This window comes from Musca autumnalis, unplaced genomic scaffold (assembly GCF_047663935.1).
Source record: "Musca autumnalis isolate F117 unplaced genomic scaffold, ASM4766393v1 scaffold_1, whole genome shotgun sequence".
In the NCBI taxonomy this organism is placed as follows: domain Eukaryota; kingdom Metazoa; phylum Arthropoda; class Insecta; order Diptera; family Muscidae; genus Musca; species Musca autumnalis.
Window position 1 is genome coordinate 29,171,226 of NW_027411644.1, and position 16,549 is coordinate 29,187,774.

Consider the following 16,549-nt stretch of genomic DNA (forward strand, 5'->3'; position numbering starts at 1 on the left):
CTATTCTCTGAGTAGCGCTGTTTTAATTTATAAGTTTTCAGGAAATAATCTCCATTTATTTTAGATTTGATATAGTAATTTATGTCATCAGCCGTTACAACTGGTGCGAACCTGGCAGCAAAAACAGCTTTCATTTCTAACAGTGGGAGTCGATGAACTCGCTACATTGGTAGATGATGTAGGATTTTTTAGGGCTTTTTTATTCCTTAAAGTTGGAGTGCGTATATTCGCTACACTAAAAGGATTAGCAGAGCCCTCGGGAACTTCAACTGCAGCAACCGATGTTGGCTGAGCTAACTCAGGATGTCTGGACTCAACATCCCTGTTAGAGGAAGCAGAAGTGCTCCCATGATTTGGTTGAGATGTGGAATCTTTTTGGGCTTTCTTACTCCTTAGAGTTGGAGTAGAATTACTCGCTGCACTCAAAGGGTTAACAGAGCCCATGACAATATCTGTGTTAGTAGCCGGGGTTCGCAGAGCTGGGTCCGGCACAATGGTAGCATCAGTTTTCGACCCCCCATATTCTGTAACAGGATTAGCAGATATAAGCGGTGAGAAAACAGTGCCACCTGAAACGCTAGGTGTATTAGGAAGCTTCGCTTTATTTGAAGTTTTCTTATTTGACCTTTTACGTTTCGGTGCAGATGTGGCTGGTGATGAAGAAAAATCATCTAAGTTTGGATATTTTTCAAAAATCCCATTAAAGCGGGTCATCCGTAAATACGCGTTCCAGATTTCCCTATTTATTTCAGTTATTTCAGTCGATAAGTCTTTAGCAAAATTGTAAAATTCAAAATCTATATTACGACACTTTACACAACACCATCTAAGCCCGTTAAAATCATGGTTGAGTGAGTCAGCAGTTTTTTCATCAATCCCAGCACATGTAGCATGCGAGTGATTGAGACAGAGCCAACACTCAATGGTTCTATCAGGATCAGTTGGATTCATGCAATTGTCATAAAAGCAAAACATTTTAGTAAGTTGTATTATATATAACAAGCTAATTAATTTAATTAAAAAAATTGAATTAGTAGAAAATCCGATGCCAGTATTCAATATATGATTGAAGCAAATAAAATTAGTCGATGGCAACTCTGTTTTGTATAAGTAAAGAAAAAAAAACAGAATATAACACAAAAGAAAATGCAAGATATCAATTCAAATTACGAGAAATAATAAGAAGAAGACAACTTTCTAATTGGAAAAGAAAATTTTTAAAACAAACAATTTAAAGATATTCACTAATAAATTAAAAGCACAAACAAGTACACTTGAACTTGGTATACTTATCTACAAATTAGGAGGGATTAATAACTATTTAACGTTGATTTAACTGAGAAAAAAATACGTTTTTAGTAACTCGAACAGAGAGCGCAAAAATTCACAACTTTACACGACAGGGTTGCCAGGCAAAAAAAAAATATTAGGAGATCCAAAGTTTGGACCAAATTGGTTGCCCCATTCAACTGATATCGTCCTAGCATTTTAGTGACATTTTTTAAATATTGGGGAGGAGTACCGAAAGTTGTGGATCGGTATGGCCCATTAAACTAAGTTTGGATATAATATGACGAAGACCAAATGTTGGACCAAATCAGTTGAACAGTGCTCACCGACCGCCACGTATGGTGACATAGGGGTTTTTTACACCTTTCGGTCGGTTCGGTTTTCCCAAGAAATATGGACTTGCCCCTGAAAAAACTTTTACCGTCGTAATGGAGGTAGCGAATGCAAATCGCTTCAACAAAAATCAAAGTGATTCGAGAGCAAGTCCTAAACTGAACTTATCCGAAATTTTGTGTGAGAGGTACCAGAAGGAGTAGACAAATATAGTCCATATTCGAACCTGATCTAGGATGTGCAAAGTATGGATTTCATCGGTCACTCCCTTCAAGAGTTATCGTGCGCAAAATTTTTCCGAACATTTTTGAAGTTTTGTGGGGGAGGTACCTGAAGGAGTGGACCGATATAGCCCATCTTCGAATTTCAACTATGTTCTGATAAAATATTACGAAGGCCAAATTTTGGACCGAATCGACAGATCTTGCGGTCCAACAACTACACAATGTGTCATAGGGGCTTTTTGCACCCTTTCGGCCATTTTCTCAGGAAGTATGGACTTGCACCTTATGAAACTTGTACCATCGTATGGGGGAAGTGAATACAAGTTGCTGCAACAAAAATCAAAGCGATTCGAGAGCAAGTCCTAAACTGAACTTATCCGAAATTTTGTGTGGGAGGTACCCGAAGCAGTGGGCCGATTAAGTCCATATTGGAACCTCCTCTAAGTCTGGCAGAAATTTCACGATGTGCAAAGTATGGACTAAATCGGTTACTTCCTTCAAGAGTTATCGTGCCCACAAATTTTCCGAACATTTTGGAACTTTTGTGGGGGAGGTACCTGAAGGAGTGGACCTATATGGCCCATCTTCGAACTTAAATCAAATCTGGACAAAATATTTCGATACCCAAAATTTGAACCGAATCGATTGATCCGTTCGAGAGTTATCGTGCGCACCAGCCAGCCAGACAGACAGACGGACAGACAGACGGACGGACATTGCTAGATCTACTCAAAATTGTCTGAAACGGATATCGTACAAACATACTTGGGGTCTAAAACCATTATTTCGATGAGGCACATTTTTGGTAGTATCAAAGTGTAAATACCCTCTTTAGCCTAAAGGCTGAGGGTATAAATACCCCTAATAAGAGTTTGGTGCTACGAAAACCAGTCAAGTTGCATGTGGTTTTTCTCCAATAATATTTTCCATTTTTCAACAAACCTCCCTCGCTTTCATTGCATTTCTTATTTTCAATATAAAGAAAAATTATTCTGCTAACTGGAATAATGGATGGATTGGAGGCGGATGTTGAAGATGAAGAATGAAAACTATTCGTAAGTTGCTGGAAAAAAAAACAAAGAGACGAAAGATAAGCAACTCAAAAAAGAACAAATTCAAGCACGTTCTTGTTTTTATAGTTGCATGAAAAACTGCACAGAATTCAATGTAGACGAAGATGAAAATATGTTTTCATAAAGAAGAAAAGATAGAAGAAAGCTAAACAAAAAACTGAAATGAAAACAAATGAAAATTCAAAATGATAAAGAAGCAGTTTTTAAGCAGTTGTAGATAAAAAGTTTTGCTAACACTCACCCACACACAAATAAACTAATTTGGATAGTGGACCAACCAACATCAGTTTGAGAAGAATTATTAGCCGTTGCAGTTTCTCAACGTAGACTGCAGCAACAGCAGCAGCAACACTTGTTGGTCATTTATCATTTCGTAATGAAAACCCATTCATTGTGTTTCTCATTGTAATTTTGGGAACAGTGGAAAGACATCAGGTAGGGGATGAGTAATAACAACCAAGGGTCCTGAGCGGCTTTAACATAACAAATCCCAGGATTTATCTTGGTCCTTCTTTCATCTCATGTGGACACTGACCTTCTGGGAGTGTCGATTGGGGAGCTGAATTTAATATTTGTTAAAGGTAGTAAGGTAAAAGTAAAGTTTTTCATCGATTGGACCATTAATGCGGCCTTTAGAACAATTTCGTGAAAATCGCCATAAAATTTCGTATATAAGGTTTTTGGATCAACTGGAAAAATTAAGGGGTAGGCGTTTCAAAAAAACTATTTTTAATTTTTTGGAACGCCCTATTACCCATGCACCGGATCCATACATACATAAGTACAGGTAGGAGAGTGTGAATTTGCCAATTTACTATCCTAGCAGACGAAATGGGTGACTCGAGCCTAGAAAAGTGGTTCCAAATTTTATTTGGTAAGTATTTTAAGGGTTTTCAAAAAAAAAGAAAAAAAAAAATAATAGTAAATAAGAATTTTTTTCAACACATGCACGGTGCTCTTGAAACAAATTTAAATGGAAGGTGCTTACACCTTGGAAGTTTTTGCGGATTCTGAAACTACATTGTTTATAGATGAAAAAATCAAAAAACAAAAAAATCGCCGAAGCGCTTTTAAAATAAATCGTAGGTCTTCAGGATTTAGCTTGAGAACTGCAAATCCTTTCGAAATGGAACTAAAAAATATGTTGTAGTTGTGAAAATTCTCTACAAGATTGGTTTTCGTAATTTTTTCCTATGTTGTACCTTTTTGGGATATATAAATTTAAGTTAGGAAATTGCAGTCATGACATTGTTTTATAACTAGGCGATACAGTCAATCCATTGTCCTAATTTGAACTTCTATATCGCAATAACGGTAAAAACTACGAAGATATCATAGAAGTCAATCAAGTAGAGTAGCTACCACATTTTATTTAGTCCCATTTTGATAGAACTTGCGGTTTCCAAGCAAAATAGAGAAAATGTAAAAAATCCTTAAAAATGTCAACTTGAATCACGATTTATTTAAAAAGCGCTCCGAGCTTTTTTTTTTGTTTTTTTGATTTTTCTCATCTGTAAACATTGTAAGCACCATCCATTGAAATTTGTTTCAAGAGCACCGTGTATGGGTAACATATATTGTCGTTTAAAGTCAATTTTTGGTAAGTTCCCAAAAACATATCCGAAGGCACACAAGGGGTTCTTCTAACATATTATTGAGTGTACCCGATTCACATTAGCTCAATGAGATGAGATCCACTCATTTATAGAAGAGTCCGAACAGCGAGTTTTACGACACCACTTGTAAATAAGTTGCTGAAGTACTCAGGAAATTTCGCGAACATTACGCTTAGCGGTGTTTTTATCACCGTTGAAAATTCGATTTTTCCCCGCTTGGAAATCGACCCTGGGCGCAAGAGCTTATAACTACACCACGGTTGCACGGCGTTAAATTTTTTCCTGCAAATTACTGTACATCATCAAAAGGAAGACTTACATCTTTTTGAAAAATAACAAGTAAAAAAGCGTTAAGTTCGGCCGGGCCGAACTTTTCATACCCTCCACCATAAAATATTCTGTCCCCAACTTTAAGTGGATACATTAAAATGTCAGATAATGTACATAAAATGCTTCATTCGGGAGGCCCTTCTTTATGGTGCCTATATCTAACTATGTATGTTGACAATTTTTGGTGGGCGAGAAATTGGGAGGTACCGTTATATAGGGGTTATAATAAAACATGGACCTATGTTGACAGTTTTTGATGGGAGCCTTTAATGTCAAATAACTCCTACTTCGGTTAAAAATTGTAGCTAGAATCCTCAAAATACCGAAAATCGGTACATAACGTGTGAACTTCAAATGTCATTAACAGCTAGTTCGGAGGTATGTGGGCTATACGAAAATATGAACTTAAACGAACAATTTTTGTTGCAGAATTTTTGTTGGCTTTTAAATTTCAAATTACAGAAATTTCATCCAAAAAATAAAGTTAAGGTACGGAAAATCGGGAGGTTTGTTTTGGGGCTATACCAAAACATGGACCTACGTTCATAATTATTTCGAATATAAGTTTTTTGGTCACTAGGAACCCTAAATATCAAATTATAGCTAATTCGGTCTAGAAATGTGAATTTAAACGTCAAAATACCTGAAATCGGGCGGTAACGTTATATGGGGGCTACTCCAACACATGGACCTATGTCCACTAGTTATATAAATTTATTGACATTTAAGAACCCTAAATGTCAGTTTATAGCTAAAGCGGTCTGAAAATGTAACTAAAACGTCATAAATCGGGGGTACCGTTATATGGGGGCTATACCAAAACGTGGACCTATGTCCACAATTTTTGTTATATAAGTTTATTTACACTTAAGAACCCTAAATGTCAAATTATAGCTTAATCGACCAGAAAATGTAGCTAAAAACGTCAAAATACCGTAAATCGGGGGCACCGTTATATGGGGGCTATACCAAAACGTGGACCTATGTCCACAAGTTTTGTTATATAAGTTTATTGACATTTAAGAACCCTAAATGTCAAATTATAGCTACATAGGTCTGAAAATGTAGCTAAAAACGTAAAAATACCGTAAATCGGGGGTACCGTTATAAGGTGGCTATACCAAAACGTGGACCGATATAGCCCATCATCGAAATTGACCTGCCTGCAAACAAAAGACGCATTTTCCCAAAATTTCAGACAATTTTGGTGGAGAGGTGTGGTGACCACTAAGAACTTCAAATGTCAAATGTTCAAATTACAGCTAATTCGGTTAAAACTTGTAGGTAAAAATCTCAAAATACAGAAAATCAGAAGGTACCGTTATATACCAAAACATGTACCTATGTTCATAATTTTTTCAAAAAGAAACCCTAAATATCAAATTATAGCTAATTCGGTCTAGAAATGCGACTTAAATCATCAAAATACCTGAAATCGGGCGGTAACGTTATATGGGGGCTATTCCAAAACATTGATCCACGACAACTTGTTTTGTTATATAAGTTTATTGACACTTAAGAACCCTAAATGTCAATTTACAGCTAAATCGGTCTGAACATGTAGCTAAAAACGTCAAAATACCGTAAATCGGGGGTACCGTTATATAGGGGTTATACCAAAACGTGGACATATGTCCACAACTTTTGTTATATAAGTTTATTGACACTTAAGAACCCTAAGTGCCAAATTATAGCTAAATCGGTCTGAATATGTAGCTAAAAACGGCAAAATTCCGTAAATCGGGGGGTACCGTTATATGGGGGCTATACCAAAACGTGGACCTATGTTCACAACTTTTGTTATATAAGTTTATTGACACTTAAGAACCCTAAATGTCAAATTATAGCTACATCGGTCTGAAAATGTAGCTAAAAACGTCAGAATACCGTAAATGGGGGGTACCGTTATATGGGGGCTATACCAAAACGTGGACCTATGTCCACAACTTTTGTTATATAAGTTTATTGGCACTGAGGAACCCTAAATGTCAAATTATAGCTAACTCGGTCTGAAAATGTAGCTAAAAACGGCAAAATACCGTAAATCGGGGGGTACCGTTATATGGGGGCTATACCAAAACGTGGACCGATATAGCCCATCATCGAACTTGACCTGCCTGCAAACAAAAGACGCATTTTCCCAAAATTTCAGCGTTCTATCTCCATTTTTGTGGATGCTAGAGTGATTACCACAGACGGACGGACGGACGGACGGACGTGCTCAGATCGACTTAGAATTTTACCCTGATCAAGAATATATATACTTTATAGGGTCGCAAATGAGTATTTCAATGCGTTACAAACGGAAAAACAAACTTAATATACCCTCCATGCTATGGTGGAGGGTATAAAAATAAATCATTCTGATTATATCAATCGGGAAAGGTACATAGTCCAAATCTTAACATACGGTATATTTCTTCATAATTTTTATTTACGTACGACTTCGTTTAGAACGGTACCTCCCCCATAGCACGTTACCTCCCGATTTTCGGTATTTTGAAGACTGTGGCCTCAATCCCCCACCGAAATGGCTGACATTTGCTATTTACTTTTCGTTTGAGGTGTAAAACATTCCACCTGAAATTTGTCGGTATAGCCACCATACAACGATACTTCCCGATTTTCGGTTGTGGTCGATTTTGAAAATTGTTGCCTCAATATCCCACCGACATGGCTGAAATTTGGCATTTAGTCTTCGTTGGGGGCATTTCCACCTTAATTTTTTCGGTATAGGTCCACATCTTCATATAGCTTCCATAGAACGGTACATAGAATGGTATCTCTCGATTGTCGGTTTTTTGAAGTTTGTGGCTTAGAATGGCAAGGCCACAACCTTCAAAATAATTGTTATCGTTGTTTGTGTACACATTTGTATCTCGAATAACCTTTTCCTGTTTGTTAAGGGTATTTTCTAGGATTTGGTGTAGAGTGAAGATTTGGTATACGGTAGATTTCCCAGGTCCGAAACCGCATTTGTCTGACCCGATTATTTCATTGGCCACAGGTTTTATCCGTTCACACAATACGCCCTACAGCACTTTATATGCGATAGAATCTTATGCCTCTGTTGTTGGCACAAATCATCCTGTCCTATTTCTTGTGTACGGGACATATTCCTTATCGCCACCGATCTTGAACAGTTCAGCAGACAGTACAACAGCTCCTGCTGCATTCTTGTTCTTGAGCTGATTAATTGCTGTCGTTTGGAATTTATTCTGCTGTATCTTCATCGCCGTCACTTTTTGATTAGATCAATCAAAAACCTAAAAATCCCCAAAATTTGACTTTAGCAACTGTTTTTGCACTTATGGGATTGATGGGGACTTTAAGGTCATTGCTTTTAATGGCAAACGCTAGCTCTCCACCAAAATTCAGCTTTGTGGGAAATTTTGCTATTTCAATGTCTATTTTGACTATTATTAGTCCAGTTAAAGTAGACATTGAAATAGGAAAAAATCCCACAAAGCTGAATTTTGGTGGAGAGATATCGTTTGCCATTAAAAGCAATGACCTAAAAGACCCCATCAATCCCATGGGTGCAAAAACAGTTATTCGAGGTCAAAGGTCAAATTGGGGATTTTTAGGTTTTCGGTGGGTCTAACCAAAAAGTGGCTAGAGCAAGTATTGTAGATAGATACATTCTCTACAAGATTGGTTTTTATAATTTTGTTCCTAGAAGGAACCATTCTTGAGATATATCGGTTCTAAAAAACACATTATTTATATGCACCTATAAGAGAAATACCCAGCAAAATGTTCGATGCCAAAGATGCCATTCAATCATGGGTGAAAGTAATCTGGCATGTCATCTTTTTAGCATCTTCATCGATGAATTTTATATGAGCGTGGACCGCAAAAGATGATATTCATTTTTGGATCCAAAGCATGTCATTTTCACCAATGCTTTGGCATGTCATTTCCACCATTGCTGTGGCATGTCATTTTCACCAACCCTTTGCAATGACATTATCATTACGACGAGAGTTTTAACAACGTTGGTTGTGATTTCGAATCTCCGACAACATCAAGCCTTATATATTTAGAAAAATCTGTATAAATAAAAACACAAAATTCATATCTATTAGATCGATGGAAATTTGTTCAAATGCGGATTAAAAGTTCGGATCTTTCACGACTTCGTTTGCATGGGTTCAAATGCTAATGAAAAGATCGGATCTTTCACGATTTCGTTCGCATTGGTTCAAATGCTAATGAAAAGATCGGATCTTTCACGAATTCGTTTGAACTAATGCAAAAGATGCCATGAAATCACGTCATCGCATGGAACCCCTTCCTTCAAATTTTGCTGGGTACACACATATTCAGGTGAAACGGCTAAAATAACCGGAGTAACCGGGTCTGTCCACACAAAAATATATGTTTCCTAGAAGAGCGAAGCTATACTTATCTTTAAAAAAAAATTCATATATTCCATGTTAGAGTAATTTTATGCAAAAAAGGCCCATTTAACATACTGTAATCGAAAGCCCAACGGGAACAACCCCAACGAAAACTTACTTATTTTTTTAATTTTTGTCAAAAGATTGCTCTGATTACGGAAATGTATAATTTTCATGAACGGCGGATGCGGTTCGCCGTTTATTTGACCCGAAAGGTCAAATTTAAAAACGGGTTAGACACGGTTCTACTGAAGCGATTACTGCAAAGTTGGTATCGTTTGAGAGCTTATGGAAATACCTAACACATGTTGTTGTTATTTTAAACGGTCCCCCGCATGATGTTCTTACGCACCTTACTTCTTCACCTGTGTAATTTGACACTTATATCACGACATCTTAAGAATGGTGGCTCCTATTGAAAAGTCATAACGAGTATTCTAGAAGATAATTTTTAATACTACAACTTTTACTCGAGTCGATTTCTGATAGGTCTTACCGTTTTTTAGAAAAATAAAAAAACAACTGAAAAAGGCCTCTAAAAATGGCCTTTGACCCTGAATAACTTCGTTTGTACACATGGGATCGATGGGGACTTTTAGGACGTCACTTCTAATGACAAACCCTAGCTTTCCAACAAAATTCCCAATACGCTATCTGTATTAGTTGCCAGCCGCTACATAATCGATCAGCCTCATTCATTTGACGGACAAGATAAAGATATGTTGCTTCACAACTTTCTTAATGTCATGGCCAGTACAACGGTCATGTGCCCTCTCTGGGCCCTCGTAGAATATATCCTTTCTGATGTTATACGGATTGTGGCAATTCATTCATTAACCGGAACTGACAATTGTGATCTTCTAATCTGCCCGATTCCATCGCACTTCCTGCAAGGCGATAATATCAGTTCTGTACATCTGCCAATGCATAAACTGCACCTTCTCAATAAAGAGTCCGAAAATTCCAGGTGCAGACTCGCAGTTCAGTTTGCGGGAGTCGCCCTACTGTAAAAGGGTATGCATCTCTTCTTATACTTTGTTTTTTTTCATCAAAGTTTTTATCGTTCTTATGGCTGAACATGCGGCACATGTAAGGGTTGTTAAAGGCAGCTCCTCAAGTGAGACCACTGGGAGGTCAGTGTGCACTGATAATGGTACGAATTAAAAAAATTCTACGGTGACCAACTTCAGGAACTTGAACATATTTCAGATATATTTTTGATTTATATTTCTCCCAATTTTTAAATGGTTTTATTTAGCTCACCCTGTTTGTTTTATTTATTATTCTTGGGTCAAATTTATTAATTCAAATTTCACCCTCTTCCTGTCAACCGATTAATCTGAAATTTTGTATACACTTTGGATTTTGGTGACAATACAATTATGTTTATTCATTATCATTATAAATTCAAGATGGCCGCCGCTACAAAATGGCGGACAACGTAGGTTTTATCAATCCCATCAATATGGGTATCAAATGAAAAGGGCTCAACAAGCAGAATACAATATATACTTAAAAAAATTTAAATCCAACATGGCGGCCGCTACAAAATGGAGGATAACGTAGGTTTTATCAATCCCATCAATATGGGTATCAAATGAAAGGGCTCAACAAGCAGAATACAATATACTATAAAAAATTTAAATCCAAGATGGCGGCCGCTACAAAATGGCGGATAACGTAGGTTTTATTAATCCCATCAATATGGGTATCAAATGAAAGGGCTCAGCCAGTAGAATACAATGTACTATAAAAAATTGAAATCCAAGATGGCGGCCTCTACAAAATGGCGGATAACGTAGGTTTTATCAATCCCATCAATATGGGTATCAAATGAAAGAGGCTCAACAAGCAGAATACAATATACTATAAAAATTTTAAATCCAAGATGGCGGCCTCTACAAAATGGCGGATAACGTAGGTTTTATCAAACCCATCAATATGGGTATCAAATTAAAGTGCTCAGCCAGTAGAATACAATGTACTATATAAAATTAAAATCCAAGATGGCGGCCTCTACAAAATGGCGGATAACTTAGGTTTTATCAATCCCATCAACATGGGTATCAAATGAAAGGTCTCAACAAGTAGATTGCAATTTACTATGCAAAATTGGAATCTAAGATGGCCGCCGCTACCAAATTATCAATCCCACCAATATGGGTATCAAATAAGAGGGCTTGACAAAAAGAATACAGTGCACTATACAACCTCAATATTTAAGATGGGCGCAGCCACTAAATGGCGTATAATTAAGATTTAAATTTAGAAATTGAATCTGTAATTTAGGTATCTGATTAATCCAGCCTGAATCCACCACCCAAGTCAAGATTTTTTATCGTGTTGAGGACTGTGTGGCGTTAGGGTGGCTAAAAATGATACGTCGTTAGCGGTACACCACCCAAGTTAAGGTGAAAGGTTAAAACGCGCCGAGAACTGTATGGCATTAGGGTGGATAAAAATGATATGTGGTTAGCGTTTTCCCCTCAAGACTCAGGCGCATCTTGTTGTACATAGCCTTGCCCCTTTATTGGACCTCTGGGGGGGTCGACCGTTTAAATGTCCATTACTCGTGGGAACAAAATGGTAAAAAAAATATAAAAATACAAACACAAATAAAACAGAAACTGCAACACAACGTAAACGAAGGCTTCAAAAAGCGAAAGAAAAGTATAAAGCAAAACGACCTAAAGAAAGTGAAGGTGATAGAAATAGTCGATTACAGAAACGACGGGAACAATTAGCGTCAAAAAAACCTGAGCAATATGAGGCCAGGTTAAAAAAGCAACGTTAGCGATATGCACAAATGACGGCGTCAGAAACGCCTGAAGAATATGAAGCCAGGTTAACAAAGCAACGTGAGCGATACACACAGATGATAGCGTCAGAAACGCCTGAAGAATATGAAGACAGGTTAACAAAACAACGGGAGCGATACACACAGATGTGTGTTGCCTTTAATACTATCATGGGCTTCTAATACTATCATCATGGCTGGATCACGCAGTCGTATACTTCGGTGCGAAACTGTTTGAAGAAGGTCAAGCCTACGTGGCTCTTAGTAGAGTAAGATCTTTGCAGGGACTACGTATAGAGGAGTTGGACTGCAATAAACTAACGGGCAAGAAACCTTGCAATAATAAAGCACTAAATGAATTAAACAGAATGCGAAATAAAAACTAAAAACTAGAAAATAAAACAAGTAAGAAAATTCTATAGTCGGACGGAGCCGACCATGGGATACCCTATACCAATATCCCTTGACAATCGCTCTCCACGGAACTTCTTTTCAATGATTGTGAAAATTTAATTATCAAATATCAGAGATGTAATGTATAATACTTATGACCAAAACCAAAAAGTCATTTTTGTAGCAGGAAAGGAAAATTTAGTTCACACAAACTTAAATGTAATGAAACCCACTTATGTAGTACTACTACTTCCGTTGTTTAACCGCTACGTTATTGAAATTTTTACCAATTTCACACAAAAGTTTCAGTCCATTTAACCCGCTAAGTATTATCTGATCTTCACGTTGGTTTGTACGCTTCTTCCTCATCATAAACTCAAACATTGTTTAAAATTTTGCGGGTTATTATTTTGACCTACAGAGCCGCTACAAAACTTTGTTTAAAATTCAATCACGATCAAAATCGCGATCAACAGCAAAAACTAATCATTTCTATTCTGGCCCGAACCCACGATCAAAATCGCGATCAACAGCAAAAACTAATCATTTCTATTCTGGCCCGAACCCAACCTCCTTAAAAAATTCGTTACAATCGGTCCATAATTGCGGCCTTAAGCTTGTTTACAATTTTTAATGGACGGACACACATCGCTAAATCTATAACCGACAAAGTACTACTCGCTCACCACTATGAAACCCTAAAACTCGCTTATAATCGAGCTTGCTAGCTTGTTTCCACATTCTAGCCCTACTTATCACACGTCCTACGTTGTCGGTTGAACAACTGCCTAATTATAGTGTAACATTACAAAACAAACATTTTAATCAGCGATTGTAGACAATTGACGTGCCCCACGGTTTTATTTTAGTCTAGTCTATGCATATGTTTATAATTCCCACGACTGTATCTATTTTATTATTTTTTGGTTTTAAGTCAATTTTTCTTAAACATTGCAATGTATGTTTAACATAAAACCGTTTAACTTAAAAAGTTTTTTTACCTATTTTTATTTTAAATATATTTTTATGGTCAAAGTCCTTGTCTTAATTTTTCGCAAATAGAAAAACTTATCATAATTATTACCCGCCTCTCTAACCACTGTTCACTTAATATTCCGTCATCCAATTCATTCATGCGTCTAATAACAGCTGTGATAAAATGATAATGAATGCATAATTTTTTATCAACAGGCAAATTATTTGCCAGCGCAGAGAGCATAGCAGAGGGCGACAAACCGCAATGAGATGAAGAGGAAGAAACTGGAATTTTTCTCAAACAATTAAATTAAAAATTGTGAAGAAATATATATCACTAGGACATATATACATTCGTGCAGCAGAAAGTGGATATCATGTCAAGTAAGCAAGGCAAGAGATTTGCAATGAAATGTGAGCGTTTATTATTAAAATCATGGCGAAATTATGTAGAGTCGTTGGCGTAACATCAACAACCAACCGAGACTACATCACCGCCTTTACTGCCACTAAGATCAACACAATGCCATGAAATGCGAATGGAGTGGTGAGATACAAATCAATCATACATTTACAATGAGCATAACAAGCAGATGTTCTTCTTTCCGTAAAGGAGCCATGACTCCATGAGCCATGAGTAGTAGTGGCTGTGACAGTATTCCGATGTCTGTCGAAAGAATGTTTAAAACATGCACATGAATAACATAATATTATTGTATGTGTGCTTGATTTTTTGTGTTCTCTGGTATTTTGTGATTCTGAATGTAAATGACGACATTGACAAGTCCTGTGACAGATTTTTCTTCCTTTGGTTTTTGATGTTGCTGCCAACAACATATATGATAATGAAGTTGTTGATATTGATGTTGATGAGGTCGCTCGATGGCTGTTGTCACAGGGTGCTTCTGGTAATGGTGTCTGTTGATGCTCATAATGTTGTTTCCATCTCTTGTTTGCCAATGCTGACATTGTTTTCGGTTTCCCAACGATATTTTATACAAATAAATCACAAATATGTATATATGCGTAAATCTGTGTGTACTTTTTAATACTGCATAACACATATTTTTATGTATGTGTGAAGATATATTGATTTATAAGTTATTTTAAATTTGGTGCAGATTAGGTCGTGTGGAAAAAATTCTTATTTTTTTTAAAGTTCACACTTCTTGGTCCTTGAAAAAATATTTTTAAAAAAGTCCATGTTTCTGGGGTACCTGGAAAAATATTCTTAAAAAAGTCCAGGTTTCTTGGGTACTTCAAAATACTCTCAAAAAAGTCCACGCTTCTTAAGTCCCTGAAAAAAATATTCTTAAAAGAGTCCGCAATGTTTGGGTCCTTGAAAATCTTGGGTCCCCGAAAAAATATTCTTAAAAGAGTCCACGCTAAATGAGTCCTTGAAAAATATTCTTAAACAAGTCTAAGCTTCATGGGTCTATGAAAGAATATTATTAAGAAAGTCCACACTACTTGGTCCTTGAAAGAATATTATTAAGAAAGTCCACACTTCTTGGTCCTTTAAAAATATTCTTTTTTCTTGGACCCTTGAAAAAATATTCTTAAAAAGTCCACGCTTCTTGGAGTCTTGACAAAATATTTCTAAAAGAGTCCACCATTTTTGGGTCCTTAAAAATATTCTAAAAGAGTCTACGAGTTTTGTGTCCTTGAAAAAATATTCTTTAAAAATTTCCGTGCTTATTTGGTCCTTGAGAAAATATTCTTAAAAAAGTCTACGCTTCTTAGTTCCTTGTAAAAATATTCTTGAAAAAGTCTACGCTTCTTAGTTCCTTGTAAAAATAGTCTTAAAAAAGTCTACGCTTCTTAGTTCCTTGTAAAAATATTCTTGAAAAAGTCTACGCTACATAGGTCCTTGAAAAAATATTCTTAAAAAAGTCTACGCTTCTTAGTTCCTTGAAAAACTGTTGTTAAAAACGGTCTTAGGTCCTTGAAAAAATATTCTTAAAAAAGTTTACGCTTCTTAGGTCTTGGAAAAAACATTCTTAAAAAAGTCCACGCTTCTTGGATAATTGAACAAATATTCTTAAAAAAGTCCACGCTTCTTGGATAATTGAAAAAATATTCTTAAAAGAGTCCAATATTTTTTGGTCTTTGAAAAAATATTCTTAAAAAATTTGACGCTTCTTAGGTCTTGAAATAAATATTCTTAAAAAAGGCCACGCTTTTTGGATAATTGAAAAAATATTCTTAAGAAAGTCCACGCTTCTTGGATAATTGAAAAAATATTCCTAAAAAAGTCCACGCTTCTTGGATAATTGAAAAATATTCTTAAAAGAGTCCAAGATTTTTGGGTCTTTGGAAAAATATTCTTACAAAGTCCACGCTTCTAGGGTCCTTAGAAAATATTATTACGCGAGTCCACGTTCTCTGGGTCCTTGAAAAAATATTCTTAAAAAGTCCACGATTCTTGGGTCCTTGAAAAAATATTCTTAAAAGAGTCCTCGATTGTTGGGTCTTTAAAAAAATATTCTTAAAAAAGTCTACGCTTCCTAGGTCTTGGCAAAAAACATTCTTAAAAAAGTCCACGCTTCTTGGATCCTTGAAAAAATATTCTTAAAAGAGTCCAAGATTTTTGGGCCTTTGAAAAATATTCTTAAAAAAGTCCACGCTTCTTGGGTCCTTAGAAAATATTATTACACAAGTCCACGCTCTTTGGGCCCTTGAAAAATATTCTTAAAAGTCCACTCTTTTTGGGTTCTTGAAAAAATATTCTTGAAAGTGGACACGAGTTTTGTGTCCCTGAAAAAATGTTCTTAAAAATGTCCACGCTTCTTGGATCCTTGAGAAAATATTCCTTAAAAAAATATTAATAAAAAAGTCCACGATTTTTGGGTCCTTAAAAATATTCTTGAAAGAGCCTACGATTTTAGGGTCCTTAAAGAAATGTTCTTAACAGAGTCCACGATTATTGGGTCCTTGAAAAATATTCTTAAAAAGGTCCGCGATTATTTGGTACTTGAAAAAATATTCTTAAAAATGTCTCCGCTTCTTAGGTCCTTGAAAATATATTCTTAAAAAAGTCTAGGCGTCTTAGGTCCTTGAAAAATATATTCTTAAAAAGTCTACGCTTCTGAGGTCTTTGAAAAAATATTGTTAT

General features: G+C 36.2%; 1 long non-coding RNA gene across 1 annotated transcript in view; it reads right to left on the reverse strand.

Annotated features, from left to right (window-relative positions):
- The window catches only part of LOC141391517 (uncharacterized), a 363,526-nt gene that overhangs the window by 180,375 nt on the left and 166,602 nt on the right, over positions 1-16,549 (reverse strand). The window lies entirely within an intron of this gene.